At 42.9% G+C, this 17,201-nt stretch overlaps 1 non-coding gene across 1 annotated transcript; it reads left to right on the top strand.

Moving 5' to 3' along the window:
• The first annotated feature begins 16,767 nt into the window (after nucleotides 1-16,767).
• LOC131508155 (U6 spliceosomal RNA) lies at nucleotides 16,768-16,874 on the top strand. Its single transcript, XR_009259866.1, has one exon. It is a non-coding gene; the product is annotated as a U6 spliceosomal RNA (small nuclear RNA).
• The last annotated feature ends 327 nt before the right edge of the window (nucleotides 16,875-17,201 follow it).

The following is a 17,201-nucleotide window of genomic DNA, read 5'->3' as shown; positions in this document are numbered from 1 at the left end:
GTGCGTACCTTGTCTGTCAATATTTTTGTGTGATTGAAAATGTTTTTGTGGTTGTTGTCTTCATAGTCTTATCAGAACATGCCAAAGGCTAACGCTGCAGATGTGGAAGCTTTCACACAAAAAATTGGTAGTGATGCACGGTACAATATTTTAGAGTATGAATCAAGGCAGGCTAGGCTATGCAATGGTGACACACTGGGAAATCTCAGTCACTGGAGAGAGAGATCACTATTTCTCGGTCTTGCCATGTGTACATCTTGTCTGAACTGGGGGGCTCTGCTCTGTGTGCTCACAGGAGGTGCTGGGATTCCAGATTCTTTCTAGCAGAGACAGGACCAGAGGGACAGGGCACATCTCTCCTGACTTTGATGTTTTCACTTGTAAGTGATGCACATGATTTCTGTTTCCATTTCATCGGTTAAAGGAAGTCCCACAGACAGATATAGGGCAGGGAAGGGAGGAGAGCTGGAAACATTTGGGGAGCAGCCCATTCCAAGCTGAGGTGTGGATCTCCCCTACCACATGCAGAAACAAATGGACAACATGGCTCAGCAACAGGGTTAAGGGGCTCCCCATCCCAGCGTGTCTTTTGCAGAACTGTAAAGATTGCATCCTTTCCCCTCTCTTGGAGCCTTTCAATATGTGCTCAATATTTTCAAATTCTCAAATCTTTCCCTGTTACTTTCCTCATTAGTAGGCTACTATCAACTGCTGGAAACACAAAGAGAAGGGGTATTTCTTTGATGGTGATGGGTGCCGGGGGGAGTGTGATGTCTGGGAGAATGCAGAAGAAAGAGAATCAGAGGTTTTCCTTCTTTCCATCCTGGGAATTAGCAGTTTTTAGCCCAGAAGAGCTGTGGTAGGGGTGTATGTTGCTATACACACAGAATGGCCATTTGTACAGTGTCTGTTACACACTTTTCCCATTTTTTTCAGTTCTGAGAAGGTACATAAAGCATATAAGTTAATAAAGTATTCTTTGAGTTTCTTGTTCCATTCAGTGGTGTATAGTAAATTATGATTACTGTAATTAAGACATTGAAGAGTGGGTTAGGATGGCCTGTATTTTAGTTGTATATTGTATACCATTTAGAGTCTGATATATAAAGTAAAATCCCAACTCTGCCAATAGTAGACCTTGGCCACCTCAATTTCCTCATTTGAAAAATGTGGAGGAAATACTGTTTTTTATCAATTCAAAGCCACAGTGAAAAGCCACAGCCATATCATAGTTTCTTTCTGTGATACAAAATAATGCTGAGTATTTTCTAAAGATGGTCTTAGGTTCAGTGAAATCCAGAAATAACTGTTTTGGAAGGCCATTGGGACGGATCAAGATGATATGAATGTCAAATATTTTGTAAAGTTGAAGTACTACAAAAATGCTAGCTATTATCTTACAACAGGATTTTCTCAAAATGTCTTTTTTCTCAAATATGTAAAAAATACTAAAAAACAGTTTGAGAAAATCAAAATGATTTTGGTCAGAGCAACTCATATATATGATAGCAATTCTAATGTGCCCCAGAGATTTTGTGGGCCGCACTGGCATATCAGGAGGAGGAAATGAGGTGCTGAGGCCAGTGATATTAAAGAATGTCTCCTGTATCCACTCTGTGTACAGTTTCAGCAGCTAATGGAACCACTGAACGTCTTGCACTCCACTCACTCACACTCTAAGCCTTGAAGCGTCCCATGCTCTTGTGTTCTGAAGCCAAAGCGTATCCCACATTCACATACCCCTCCCAGTTTATGTCTTTGCGGGTTGGCCACGTTTAAAATTCAGAAAGTGGGGTGAGTGTGGCTTTCTATCTATAATGACATTCTAGATAGTGAGGTTCAGAATGCAGAGATGGTACACCCATGGGCCTCAGATAATCTGAGAGTTAGAAGGAAACTGCATGATCATAGTGTTTTCTCCGGGTGAAGAAACTAAAACTCAGGAAACATAGTAATTTCAAATATTCTCTGGTTCTGTATCACTGAGACCAAGAGCCAGCTACTCGTTTCACTTTCAGTCAGCCTATTTTACTAACGTGCTTAACATGCACCAAGCAACACCTTTTTTCTTTTCCGCTTATTGCATGGTAGTATTTCCCAAGGCTGAAAGAATCAATGGGCAGGAAGTGACTCAAATCCTGGGAAAAGAGAACCCGATTTCTGAAGAAAAATATACTTGTTCAGTGGCAAGTAATGTCCCTGAGTTCTAGGTATAGACAGAAGTGCACAGCAAGTGGGAGCCCTGTGTGTTGCTTGTGACTTGAACTTTGGTATCACTAGATTCTGTTTGAAGCCATGTAAAGCTATACTGGCTCTGAGACAGGCCTTCCCCCAACTCTTGGTTCTTGAACAATCTAGACATTTGTATTCTTTCTCTTTTATCTTCCTACTCTCTTTCAAATCATCCCCACTTGAGCCGGCTCTTCAGTCCCAGGCCAAATTTGAACTCTTCCTTCTTGACTATCAGCTTGGGTTGAAACTTCCCTCTCTCTGAATCCTATCGTGCTAACAGTAGATGCCGTTCACTCGGTGTTTCCTCCTTCCTGATAATGCAGTTAGTGATGTTTCTCAGCCGGCAGACAGGCTTTGTGCGGGCTCAAACTGATGCTAATACATTTCTGTGAGTCAGGACCTGGCTAGTCTTGACTATACCTCTCATGACTCAGCGGGTGGTTACAAAGCACACAATTACATCTAAAACTGGATGTCATTGGGACGCTTGGGTGGCTCAGTAGGTTAAGCGTCCGACTTCGGCTCACATCATCATCTCACAGTTCATGAGTTCGAGCCCCGCATCGGGCTCTGTGCTGACAGCACGGATCCTGCTTGGGATTCTCTCTCTCTCTCTCTCTCTCTCTCTCCTCTCACTGCCCTTCCCCTACTCACACTGTCTCTGTCTCTCTCAAAATAAATAAATAAGCTTAAATTTTTTTTTAAATAAAATAAAGTCTGTTTTAAAAAAATGCACCAAGGGGCACCTGGGTGGCTCAAGTCAGTTGAGCATCTGACTTCAACTCAGGTCATGATCTTGTGGTTCGAGCCCACATCGGGCTCTGTGCTGACAGCTCAGAGCCTGGAGCCTGCTTCAGATTCTGTGTCTCCCTCTTTCTCTGCCCCTCCCCTGCTAGTGTTCTGTCTCTAACTCTCTGAAAAATAAATATTAAAAAATATTAAAAAAATAAAAAATTGTGTCCATGGACAATTTCCTCTGCAATTGTCTCTACAACTAGCAGATTGAGCCCTACCCATTGGGCAAGTACTAATTGAACACACTGAAGGTTGGAGAGACTGAGACACAAGCTCAGCATAAACTCAACCCTGGTGCAGTGCCCCACAATCAGGAAGGAACTCAAAACCTAGAGCTTCTTCCTGAGGGTTGAAGGGTTCCCACATTGGGAACCCCAACTTTTAGGTCCTGCACCTGAGAGAGAAGCCTCCAAAATGTCTAGCGTTGAAGCCTGATGGGACTTATATCCATGATAGCCATAAGGCTATAAAGAACTGAGAAATGGCTCTTAAAAGGCTCGTGTGCTTAGACCCACCCAGTGCAGAGGCAGCCAACTGTGCCCAGACTTATGTGAAGCATGCTCATTTGCTTATATTAAAGTGTAAGCCTAAGGGGCAGGCATCTCATTTAGTACACGGATATAGGAACCTACTGGGATACTCTCTGGGGACAGATATTGGTAATCACCATCTTCGTGCTGTCTAGCCTCCAGCTGGTGGGCACAATCTTTTCCCCTCCCAGTGGGTACCATTTGTATGTTCCTGCTCTGCCTTGATCCAGCTGGCAGGTGCCATTTTTGTGCCCCTGTCTGCTGCATTCCAGAGTGCTAGCATCTCCTGGAAGGGAGCTTTTCCTCGCATCTGGTGCCCTGGGTTTGTGGCTGCCACTCAGGGCATTCCCCTTGACTGCCCACTTCTGAAGACCAGGGGACCTTGCATTCTGTGGTCCCACGGGAATGTAAAAATCAGATACAACTTCTGGCAGGCTACCACCCCAAACCACTAAAGAGATAGCAAACAGAAACACATGATGTCTTTCTGTGAAAGAGTGCTTATTTGCTTGACCTGGAACTTCAGGCTGAGGCACAAGCTTCAGGTTCAGCACACACCTGTGCAGGTGCGCCCAGGGAAGGTAGGCTGGTGGGTGCCATGTTTCCATTCTCTGTCTACCTCATGACAGCTCACTGGTATCTCCCAAAAAGGAGCCAATACACTCATCTGGAACTCTGCCACCCAGGGACACCTCCAGATTGCCTGATTCCAGTGCTCCATGGGGCTCATTCTTTTAGTCCCACAGGACTGTATATATCTGCATACTTTAAAAGCTTTGGTCTGAGGGTCTGGCTTCCAATCAACCTGCATTAAGGTGCTGAATGAGATCCTCCCCTTTGGAACACTAATAAGTCTTGGCACACCCTTATGTATTCAGAGCTGATAAAAATAAAATAGGCAGCTTAGACAATCATGAAGGTTTGAGAGAAAACCAAGAACTAGGATAGGTTGAATGCGAACGTTTATTTCCCACACGAGGCCACTCCTCACAACTGGGAGAGGTGGCTGTTTCATCTAATGCAGAGAAACCAACAGAGTCCATCAAAATGAATAAACAAAAGGATATGTTCCAAATGTAAGAACAAGATAAAAGCTCAGAAAAAAAACCTTAATAAAATAGAAATAAGTAATTTACCTGATAAAGAGTTTAAAGTAATGGTCATAAAAATAAACAGGAGAAAAATAGACGAACATGGTAAGAACTGTAGCAAAGAGATACTAATATAAGAAAGTACCAAATAGAGGCCACAGAGCTGAAGAATATAATAACTGAACTGGAGGATATGATCAATGGCGTTCAACAGCAAACTGGATGAAGCAGAATAGACCCGCACACTTTGAAGACAAGGCAGTGGACTCATCCACTCACAGGAGCAAAGAGAAAAAAGAGAATGGAAAACCAACGTACAAAACTTACGGGATTTGTGAGACCATCTCAGGTGGGCCAACGTTCGCATTACAGAGTCCCAGAAGAAGAAGAGAGAGAAAGGAGCAACACACTCACTTGAACAAATAATGGCTGAAAACGTCCTTAACCTGAAGAAGGAAACAGACATCCAGTTCCAAGAAGCCCAGAAAACAAGTAACAAAATGGCAATAAGAACATAACTATCAGTAATTACGTCAAATGTACATGGATGACATCCTCCAATCAAAAGGCATAGAGTGTTTGAATGGATAAAAAAAACAAGACCCAACTATATGCCGCCTACAAGAGACTCACATCACAGAAACAGGGGGAGATCAGGGAGAGCACATGTAGTTTTTTTATTGCTCAAGGTAATTATGCTTGTACTGATAGTATTTCCTTGTTATTCTGAGGCTGTTGTGTATATAAAGTATGATAAAGCACGAGTGATTGTGGGATATTTTCATTCTGCCAACTCCATGAGCTTCAGAACTGGCATTCTTTTTATTTTTATATTTTATTTTAGAGAGAGAGTGTGTGAGTCAGGGGAGAGAGAGAGAGAGAGAGAGAGAGAGAGAGAGAGAGAGAGAGAGAGAGAGAGAGAATCCCAAGCAGGCTCCACACTCAGGGCAGAGCCCAACTCCAGGCTTGATTCCATGACCTGAGGATCATGACCTGAGCCAAAATCAAGAGTCAGATGCTAAACTGACTAAACCACCCAGGCGCCCAGAGAACTGGGATTCTTTGAGCAGAAGAAGGGGGATATGAATGTGGTACACAAGACATTATGTAAAAACCCTGTGTTCCTGAATTGGATTGGGAAGTAGCAGTGTGAACTCATGACTAACCAGAGCAGTGGGCACCCCTAGTGCACATATCTGTGACCTGAAATACCAAGGTGACCTGCATTATTGGATAGGAAGGAAGCAAGGAAGCAACCAAAGTCTACTTGGACTTAAAAGGGTTAAAAGAATTCATGACCAAATTTAAGAGGCTCCCACTGGCCAAACATGGAATCATTGGAGATTTCAAAAGAATATTGGGGCACCTGGGTGGCTCAGTTGGTTGAGCATCCGACTTCAGCTCAGGCTGTGATCTCACAGTTCATGGGATCAAGCCCTGCGTCTGGCTCTTTGCTGACAGCGCGGAGCCTGCTTTGGATTCTGTCTCCCTCTCCCTCTCTGCCCCTCTCCTGCTCACTCTCTCTCAAAAATAAACATTAAAAAAGTGTTTTTAAATAAAAAAAGAAAAAGAATAGCAAATTGCAATTGATTGAAACCCATGCATGGGGCACCTGGGTGGCGCAGTCGGTTAAGCGTCCGACTTCAGCCAGGTCACGATCTCGCGGTCCGTGAGTTCGAGCCCCACGTCAGGCTCTGGGCTGATGGCTCGGAGCCTGGAGCCTGTTTCTGATTCTGTGTCTCCCTCTCTCTCTGCCCCTCCCCCGTTCATGCTCTGTCTCTCTCTGTCCCAAAAATAAATTTAAAAAACGTTGAAAAAAAAATTTAGAAACCCGTGCATTATATTTTTTTATTTAACTTTTTTTACTTTTTAAACTTTACCTCCAAATTAGTTAGCATATAGTGAAGCAATGATTTCAGTAGATTCCTTAATGCCCCTTACCCATTTAACCCATTCCCCCCTCCCACAACCCCTCCAGCAACCCTCAGTTTGTTCTCCATATTTATGAGTCTCTTTTGTTTTCTCCCCCTCCCTGTTTTTATATTATTTTTGTTTCCCTTCCCTTATGTTCATCTGTTTTGTCTCTTCAAGTCCTCATATGGGTGAAGTCATATGATTTTTGTCTTTCTCTGACTAATTTCACTTAGCATAATACCCTCCAGTTCCATCCACGTAGTTGCAAATGGTAAGATTTCATTCTTTTTGATTGCCAAGTAATACTCCATTGTGTGTATATATATATATATATATATATATATATATATATATATATATCACATTTTCTTTATCCATTCATCCTTTGATGGACATTTGGGCTCTTTCCATACTTTGGCTATTGTTGATAGTGCTGCTATAAACATGGGGGTGCATGTGTCCCTTTGAAACAGCACACCCATATCCCTTGGATAAATGCCTAGTAGTGCAATTGCTGGGTTGTAGGGTAGTTCTATTTTTAGTTTTTTGAGAAACCTCCATACTGTTTTCCAGAGTGGCCGCACCAGCTTGCATTCCCACCAGCAGTGCAAAAGAGATCATCTTTCTCCACATCCTCGCCAACATGTGTTGTTGCCTGAGTTGTTAATGTTAGCCATTCTGACAGGTGTCAGCTGGTATCTCCTTGTGGTTTTGATTTGTATTTCCCTGATGATGAGCAATATTGAGCATTTTGTCATGTGTTGGTTGGCCATCTGGATGTCTTCTTTGGAGAAGTGTCTATTCATATCTTTTGTCCATTTCTTCCCTGGATTATTGATCTTTGGGTGTTGAGTTTGATAACATCTTTGTAGATTTTGGATACTAACCTTTTATCTGATATGTCATTTGCAAATCTCTTCCCATACTGTCAGTTGCCTTTTAGTTTTGCTGATTGTTTCCTTTGCTGTGCAGAAGCTTTTTATTTTGATGAGGTTCCAGTAGTTCATTTTTGCCTTTGTTTCCCTTGCCTCTGGAGACGTGTTGAGTAAGAAATTGCTGCGGGAAAGGTCAAAGCAGGTTTTTGCCTGCTTTCTCCTCGAGGATTTTGATGGATTCCTGTCTGACATTGAGGTCTTTCATACATTTTGAGTTTATTCTTGTGTATGGTGTAAGAAAGTGGTCCAGGTTCATTCTTCTGCATGTCGCTGTCCAGTTTTCCCAGCACCACTTGCTAAAGAGACTGTCTTTATTCCATTGGATATTCTTTCCTGCTTTGTCAAATTTAGTTGCCCATACATTTGTGGGTCCATTTCTGGGTTCTCTATTCTATTCCATTGATCTGAGTGTCTGTTCTTGTGCCACCATGCATTATATTTAAAACCATAACTTCATGATAATGAAAATGGTCATTGGTCACCTTCAGAGAATGATAGCAAATCAATTTTTATCTTGAAAACTGATAAAGGGACATAATCATTTATTTTCCCTTTTCTATATGTACTATACCACTGAGTAATCAAATAGATGAAAGTATCTGTTTTTAAAGGTGTGCCAACTAATAAGTAATATAAATGAGTTGAGCATTTTAATGAACTAATGGATCTATAAATTGAGACTCAACAGCTGGCAACATCCCCCAAAGAGACAAAGGCGACTTCCTTGCCGCCTGGTAAAAGAAGACGGTCTTGCAGGACAGATGGTGCCTGAGTCTGAGGGAGCCACTGGACTCAGCTGCCAGTCTGAACTGCACCAGAATCCACCATCTGCAAACCTGGGCTGTAGGAAACCCTGCAGAAGTGGCCTAGGTTCTCCGTTCTCCCAACTCCCATGGAGGCAAGTGAGAAAGAGAAAGGAACAGAGGTGGGCCCTGTGGGGACGAAGCTTTAGAGTAAGACCAGCCACGGGCTGAGGACCGGGAGGAGGCAGAGCACAGGGCTCTAGGGCAGTGAGGCTGCTCCGTGTGACTGCAGCGATGAACACATGTCATCCTACCTCCGTCCAAACCCATAGAACATCCAATGCCAGGAGAAACCTGTGGGCCCTGGGTGATGGCAGCATGTCCATGTGGGCTCATCACTTGGAACAAAAGTGACCTCTGTCAGGAGTGTTGATGATGGGAGGCGGGGCCTACACAGGAGATCTCTGCACCTTTCCTTCAGTTTTGCTGTAAACCCTACACTACCCTAAAGAAAAAGTAAACATTTAAAAAAGGAGTAGGTAGAATGAAAGTGTACTGCCTGGGCCTGTACTGTTGGGTAACGAATCTTTCACAAGCACAAGGGAGCCCTTCCTTGAGGGGTCAGGACCCTGGTTGGCACCAGGGGACAAGGGGTGGAGAACAAGACAGGGCGCAAGGATGGGCCTCTATTGTCATTCCAAAGGTGCTATCCTTGTAGTCACTGAGCTAAACATGTGTGTTGTACTCTTTTTGGTATCTGTGATCTATTAAAAATAAAAGAGTTACAAATGGTTGAATTCCAGAGAAGGTGAACCCTCTAATGGACTCAGTAACTGGCAGATGAAAGGTGCAAGGTTTGGGACCAGTGTCAGGTCTACAAGCAAGAAGTTGGGTTAATTCAGATCCACCCATCCTTCATCTGTTAGGATGTGAAATACATTTGTCTTCAGGTTTTGTCTCACTTCTAAAAGCTACTGCGTCATCCTCCATGAGTTAGGACTTGGCTGGAGCACAGATCTGGTGGGGGTCCACAGGAAGAGGCAGGCAGTGGGAGGTGGGGTGTGGGGGCCACGGGGGGGGGGGGCTGCAGACCATGGGCAAAGCCAGGCTGAGAGTGACACGTGGAGGAACTTCAAGGGGGCCAGGGGGTGCCAGCAGGAGGCCTTTTCACCTAACCCTGTTGCTCCTGGCCACCTGTACAGGCGACCTCTTCCAAGCAGACATATATGAGACCCCGGTGTCCCTACACTGGGCTCCCCTTCACAGGATCTTTGAGACTAGAATGCTCTCAAGAACTCTACTTTCCAGTGGCTTATGGTGTCGTATATTATGCTTGTCAAACGTACAGTGACTTTTCCTTTGCATTTTGATCAGAACCTTTCCAAATATGTTCATCCTTTTACAGTTACTGAGTGGCCTTGAAGACTTCTCTATATTCAACAGGCGGCCCCGGCCTTTGCCTGATAGGAGTACTGATTTGTAAATTTGCAAATTCAGGCTGCCTATAAATGTTCCGGTGCCTTCTAAAGGTTGCCTTGAAAAGCGAACACAGTTTCCACAATTGTTCTTCGCAAGGCCCCATCACATGACCAAAGCACACTTGCCCACTTGGAGGTCTTTGCTGCCGTGAAAGACCCGCCCAGCCTACAAATGCCCTGAGGTAGGGTGCCTGCCCCTGGCTGGGACCAATTCAGCCTTCACCACCGTAAAAATACAAAGTGACTCCCTTGCTTTCCATGTGTTCTCACTGGTTTTCAGTTGATTTGCTGTTCTCCAAATTGGAAAGTCCATGGACACTTTCCTTTCAATCATGTAACTGGAATGGAGGTCCCCTCTTCTCCCCTGTCCTGCGCCCCCACACTGACCCACATGGTGACTGAAGCTTCAATAGCTTGGCCTGAAGAAAGCAAGATATTATATGGCCCTTGAGAATCACACAGGGGGGCAAGGGTTTTGGCAACAACCGTGAATAATTCTGCAGGTTTCTCCTGACTCTTTTTTTATTAATTTGCTGACTTTCCTAATTTACACAGTGACTCGTGTTTCATATGGAGTTCTTCCTGGGACAAAATTATGCTGACAATGAACACACTGTGCAGGAGAGGTGATCTGGACTTGAAAACAGTGTTTCTTCTGAAAGCCTACCTGTGTTTCAGCAGAAATAGAAAAGCTACTGAACCAAACAACAGACAAGGGTCACGGTCTCTGCTTTGACCTCAGGCAAGGGGCTCAATGGGAAGGGAGGGAGAGCAGGACCTGAGTTTTTTGAGTAGCAATTCTAAAAAGCCACCTGTGCTTTATTTCCTAGATTTGAAACACTTTATCAAAAGTTTGACCAATTTGTTCGATTGCTGGAGAGGCTTTTTAGGAAATCACTTTCTAAGCTTTGTAGGAGCACATAGAAGCCAATGGTAATGTCTTAACCACCTTTTGGAAATACACATTTACTCTCTTTTCTGTGGGAGACTGAAAATACCTTTCCAGGTATTTAAAATTTTTTTATTTTTTATTTTTTTTTTCAGAGAGAGAGAGAGAAACAGAATGTGAGCAAGGGAGGGGCAGAGAGAGAGGGAGACACAGAATCCAAAGCAGGGTCCAGGCTCCTAGCTGTCAGCACAGAGCCTGATGCAGGGCTCAGACCCACAAACCATGAGATTATGACCTGAGCCAAAGTCGGCACTTAACTGACTGAGCCACCCAGGCACCCCTTCCTGGCTGTCTAAAGACATGATGGGTATAAGTCTACTTGGTCCACTAAATAAGATGCTCAAAAGTATAGGAGCCATGAGGATTTCAGAAAACTAGTCAAATTAGGCATCCCAGGTGACATTCTGACCAAATCTATCTTAAAAGCAATAGTGAAAACTGCAATTTTGAACAAAGATTCTCTCTGATGTGGTGTGGACCCCAGAAACACACAGGGCACCAATTTCCAAGCCAGGCTACACAGACTAATTACTCAGAAGCAGATTGGACTGCAGGTGTCAACTCTGCCCAGGACAGCAATGGCTCTACAGGGGGTGAGCTACTGATGGAACAGGTGGTGGTGGTGGTGGCTGCGGTGAGGCCCTGGGTGGTGGTGGTGAGGCCCTGGAGGTGGAGTCCCATAGGCTTGTTGTTGAGAGGAGGTCCCTGTGCAGCCAGTCCCTCCCCTCGGAGGGCCTGCCTTTGGGGATCACAAGTGCACTAGGACCGCGGTGTGGGAAGCGTTCATAGTCCAGGCAGTGCATCTGCAGCCCAGGGTCCTGTGTCTTCTCACACACGGGATCCTCTGAGTCACACCACAGCCCCACTGTACAGGTGTGTTCACTGACGTGGTTTGTCTCTGGTGCTTTGTTTCCCTCTCACTTTTTTTCTTTTCCCCCTTCCCATATGTTCATCTATTTTCTATAAGTTTGATCATGTGATTTTTTTTGGATACTGGCTATTGACCACTTTTATTATATACTACTTGGAAGAATATCAGCCCTTCCAAGAACATCTATGCTTGTATTTCCATTAAATATACATGTATCTGTTTTTTAAAAATAAAAATGGTATCATTCTATACAAAGTTTTTGATTAAAAAATTTAACGATACTGGAAATCTTCCATACAATTCATTAAAATCGACCTCAAGTTTCACTGTATTCCATTTTATGGCAGTATGTTCGTTTATTTGACCAAAGTCTTTTTCATGAGTATTTCTATTATTTCCAACAGATGTGAAGGGTTATTTTTCTATGACTTCAGTTATATTATTTATTGAAAAGTTAATTTTTTATTTCAATACATTTATTACCATTTAAATTTTATCTTTTCATATGCTCACTGATCATTTAATTATTTTCAGTGAAATTACTTTTGTCCTTTGTCCATCCTGATTTGCCTTTCCTTTTGTTTGTTGATTTATAAAAAGCCCTTTGCATATTAATGTAATTGGTCATTTTTCTGTCATATTTCTTGAAAACACTTTTTGTCAGTTTTACATTATATTCTAGCTTTGTTTATGATATTTTAAAAAATAATGTAGAAATTTAAAATTTTTATGTGGTCAAATCTGTCATATTTTTCTTTATAGTTTTCATAGTTTGGATTGTTTATAATTTTTCTGCTTCAAGATTATAACATCAATTCTCTCATGTTTTCTTAATGTACTTTTACTATTTCATTTGTTTAAATCATTTGTCAAACTGGAATTTATTTTGGTATAAAGAGTGAAATGGAATTCAGCACAAACTACTGAACAGTCCGCTTCTTCCCAGTGATCTGAAGTGATGTTTTATGATACCAAGTCTCATATGTACTTGGATGTCTGTCTGGCAGCGAAAGTACTTTAGTGGTATGTCATTTCTACAATAACAGGAAAAATTTTCCTGGGGATTTTCCTTGCTTAGAGGACTCAGCAGTCCCTCCCGCCTCCTGCCAGCCAGCCTTCCTCTCCTCAGTTTCCTGGGGACCATAAAGCAACCACCCCTGTGAGGCTGAGGTGGCTCCTAAGGGACTCTGCATGCATGACCCTTTTTCAGGGCACTACAGAGCCCGCCTTACCTCACACCTCTCCAGGTTTCAATGTTTAGGATGAAGGGCAGAGGGCCTCCCAGGTGGGGGCACATGGCTGGTGATGAGGCACATTTATGCACCTAGAGCGGTCAGCTGTGAGGGGATGCTCCCTAAGCCTTCTCCACCCAGTCACATCTAAGAGCAACAAAGGGACACCTCAGGCCCCCACATACAGCCACCTTGTCCTCCTCTCCTTTCTTAGCATCTCCCCGTGATGTCTGTCCCAAGGATGCTGTCACACCCCTTCCTGGCCACAGAGGTCACCTCCTCCAGGGACATCACCTCTGGACACGCCCAAAGCTGCCATGGCGGCCTTCTTCAGCTGGGCACTGCCCTATCCTTGAGGCTGGCATTTTTGGCTCCTCGTGTGGCGCTGTCTTACCCAGGGTGGGTGGACGCCCTGCGGGATGCATCCTCCAGTCAATGCATCACCCGGTTGTCCTAATCCATTTTGGAAATGAACGGGAAGAAGGTAGGCCCTCTCAACGCCCCTTCCCGAAGACAATTTCTTCACTCCAAAGACTAACTTTGGTTTCTTCTGCAAGAAGACTGCACAAACCCAAAAACGTCTTAAATTCTCAGAGCACACCTTCCGGTTCCAGCTGGACTTCCCTTTCGGCACTGCCTGAGCAAATACGTTATGAAAGGAACAACCTCACAGACAATATAACAAATACACTTGGACACAACTGACTCCTCCAAAATAGTACCAAAAGTTTAATGATATAAATTTGGCACCACGATTATTGGCAACATTCAAAGTGAATGCTTCATTTTCAGAGTGACTAAAAGGCTTTCCTTCAATGCAACGGTAGGAATGAGCTAAAACAAATGATAGTTACCACAGAATATGTACCGAGATTGAAACCGTTATGAAGATCAAATGTAACATGACATGGTTCAAGAATTGTGGAGTTCTTGAAAATGCAACATACACAAGGTTTTAATAAAATTATATTTAAGTGATTAATAAATTGTTAAATTAAGAAATTATTAAAACATTGTTTTGATTGTATTTAAAATATTTGAAGTTTCTCATGGCTAGACTCTAATGTAGCTAGGACGGTAATTCAGATTTCCTCAGTTCTGCCCAGTGTTTTGTCCTGGCACTAGATTGTCTCCCATTCACCTAGTAATAATAATAACTGGAATTATTTCATGAGAGATTAGGGTGTAGGAGTCTAGTAAATTAACGAGAACATCTCTAATAAATTTGGAATAATGATTTTGTTCTTAGGACGCTATACTGAGAAAATGTTTAATACAGAATTTTTGCAGAACGCCAGCCCCACGAAATACATTGGGGGAAAAAATGGCCTTCCAGGTCAAGGACACTTGATGATGCCTACTGCTATGTTCACATGTGTTACAGCACACATGAACACATTAGATGTTTCCAGAAATCCTGCAATAATGTTATTTAATGCTAGTTTATCCAAACTTGATTCACTGTAGAAGATTTTGCCTTAATACCTGTTATGATCCCATGAGTCAATAGTTCACAAAAATCCTTATTTATAAACTCTGCTTTAAATTAACCTTTTAGCGGCACCTGGGTGGCTCAGTCAGGTAAGCATCTGACTCTTGGTTTTGGCTCAGGTCATGATCTCACAGTTTCATCAGTTCAAGCCCTGGGTCAGGCTCTGTGCTAACAGCATGGAGCCTACTTAGGATTCTCTCTCTCTCTCTCTCTCTCTCTCTCTCTCTCTCTCTCTCCCCCCTTCTCTCACTGCCCCTCCCCTGCTCACACTGTCTCTGTCTCTCTCAAAATAAATAAATAAGCTTAAAAAATTTTTTAATAAAATAAAATAAAGTCTGTTTTAAAAAAATGCACCGAGGGGCTCCTGGGGGGCTCAGTCAGTTGAGGATCTGACTTCAACTCAGGTCATGATCTTGTGGTTTGAGCCACGTCAGGCTCTGTGCTGACAGCTCAGAGCCTGGAGCCTGCTTCAGATTCTGTGTCTCCCTCCTTCTCTGCCCCTCCCCTACTAGTGTTGTGTAACTAACTCTCTGAAAAATAAACATTAAAAAACATTTTTAAAAATTAAAAATGCACCAAAGAGGCCAGAAATCTACAGAGCCAACGCAAAGTGATGCTCACATAAGACCCAGGTATAATCGAGATATGAAACATGATTGTTCTAGAGAAGCTGAGCTTCCAGAAGACACTTCTTATTGAGCACCTATTATATGCTTACCTGCTGCTCAGTCATATACATTAGCTGCTATAACTACTAAGTAATCTAACAACAAAGTCACTGCTCTCAGGGTAGCATCAGTCTTATGGCAGTAAAGCTAACAAATTAATGTCAACAGAATGATGATATAAATAGGAGCATCTCCCAGAACAGGTACCGTGGAACACCTATTCTGGTGGTTACGCACAGCTCTTATTTGTGAAAGGGTCTGTGTAAGTTTGGGAAATGCCAGCTTGGCAAACATTAATGGGCATCTTTACTGAAAGATTTCTCTGAGTCCATGTGCATTTTAAATGTCTAAGAGGGTGACATAGTGAGCAATGTTTACCATCATGTTTGACCACAGGAAGAGTTCCTTGGGGAGACACTAGGGCAGATGCTTGTGTCCAGAATCAGCGCTAAGTTGGTGGTAGAGATTAATCAATTATTTGCATTCTAGCCAGGCTCCAGAGTGTAGGAGGTCTGGAGGAACGGACTGTGTCACTGAGAGGGTGTAGGTGGAGAAGGGAGTGAGCACAAGGCAGTAGGGTCTTCTGCTGCCAGCTGCAGAGCAAGGACAAGAAATCCCGGCACAGATGCTAACTCTGTATGAGGCTGAAAGACAGTGGGGTGAGTAGACAGAAAAAAGAGACTGAGAGATTTTCAAAGGAACCAATCAATCTCACTGATGGATTTCCAGCATCAGTGGCAGCGTCTATGGCAGCATCTGGCACAAAGTAGGAATCTGAGTGAGTGGGTGTAGGATTGAACTGAGCTCTGGAATAGTGGGGACCAACTCTATAGACATGAGGAATATGGCCAGGGTCTCCTGGGATCCGGATGGCTGGAAAGAAGAAATGGTGGTCCATGTGGAAGAGGACATCATGAATATTTCCATTTCTTCTAAGGTAACATTGCCCTTCTATCAAGATCCACAATCATCTTACAAGAAGTTAGTTATTTCTGTGTCTTTCTGCCTTGAATAGGTTACCTTTCATTGAGTCCCAACCATGAAGTAGCACTGGCAGCCACATTACACATGCTTGAGATAACACTCTTGAGGTTTACACTGTCTGATGGATCAGGACATTGAGGTTCAGGTGTTGTTAAGTCATCTTCCTGACCCTTAGTTAAGAGATAGAACTAGGATTTGGTGGTTGTTTTTTTGTTTTTTGTTTGTTTGGTTTTTTTGTTTGTTTATTTGTTTGTTTGTTTGTTTGTTTAGGATTTGAATTCATACAAATTAGATTCCAAAGCCTGTAGTCTTAACTGTGGTGTCATCTTAGCCAATGAGCCCTTTGGGGAAGGTTAAGGGCAGGGTCTGGCACCACGTAGAACTCTGTTGGATTTTCCTATGAACCCTATGACATGGCTGGCACCATGCCCTATGAGATCTGAATGCAGCCAGCGGTTACTGAAGAAATGAAGAAACCAAGCACATACATGGAACTATGTGCTCACAGGGTTTCCTTGAGGCTTTGGCACCAGTGGGTCTAGAGCACAGGGTAGGAACTGGGAATTACCAGGAAATATTTCTGAATAATTATGAAAGCCCAATCTCAGAGTTTAGGTTTGATTCTTATTGCAATTAAGCTAACAAATAATGTCAACAGAATGATATAAATATGAAAGAGGGAGTCATGAAAGAAAATGAAAAAGGGTGTGTCCAAGGTGGATCAGCTTGGGAAAGCTATGAAATAGGACTAGAACTCAGAAAATATTCCCTGAAAGAAATGGTACATTAATGAATGGAGGTAGAACTTTTGGAGAGAAATGAACCTGTATATAAGAGTAACCACGTGAAGGCAATGCTCACTTCGGCAGCACATATTCTAAAATTGGAACGATACAGAGAAGATTAGCATGGCCCCTGCAAAAGGATGACAAACAAATTCATGAAGCTTCCACATTTTTTTGCTCTTCACAGATGACATGATGTTCTATATGGAAAACCCAAAAGATTCCACCAAAAAACTGCTAGAACTGATCCATGAATTTGGCAAAGTTGCAGGATATAAAATCAACGCACAGAAATCGGTTGCATTGCTATTCAACAACAATGAAGCAACAGAAAGAGAAATCAAGGAATGGATCCCATTTGCAGTTGCACCAAAAACCATAAAATACCTAGGAATAAATCTAGCCAAAGAGGTGAAAAATGTATATGCTGAAAACTACAAAAAGCTTATGAAAGAAATTAAAGAAGACACAAAAAAATGGAAAAAGATTCCATGCTCCTGGA

Source organism: Neofelis nebulosa, chromosome 3 (assembly GCF_028018385.1).
Source record: "Neofelis nebulosa isolate mNeoNeb1 chromosome 3, mNeoNeb1.pri, whole genome shotgun sequence".
In the NCBI taxonomy this organism is placed as follows: Eukaryota; Metazoa; Chordata; class Mammalia; order Carnivora; family Felidae; genus Neofelis; species Neofelis nebulosa.
This window is presented reverse-complemented; position numbering and strand designations above follow the sequence as displayed.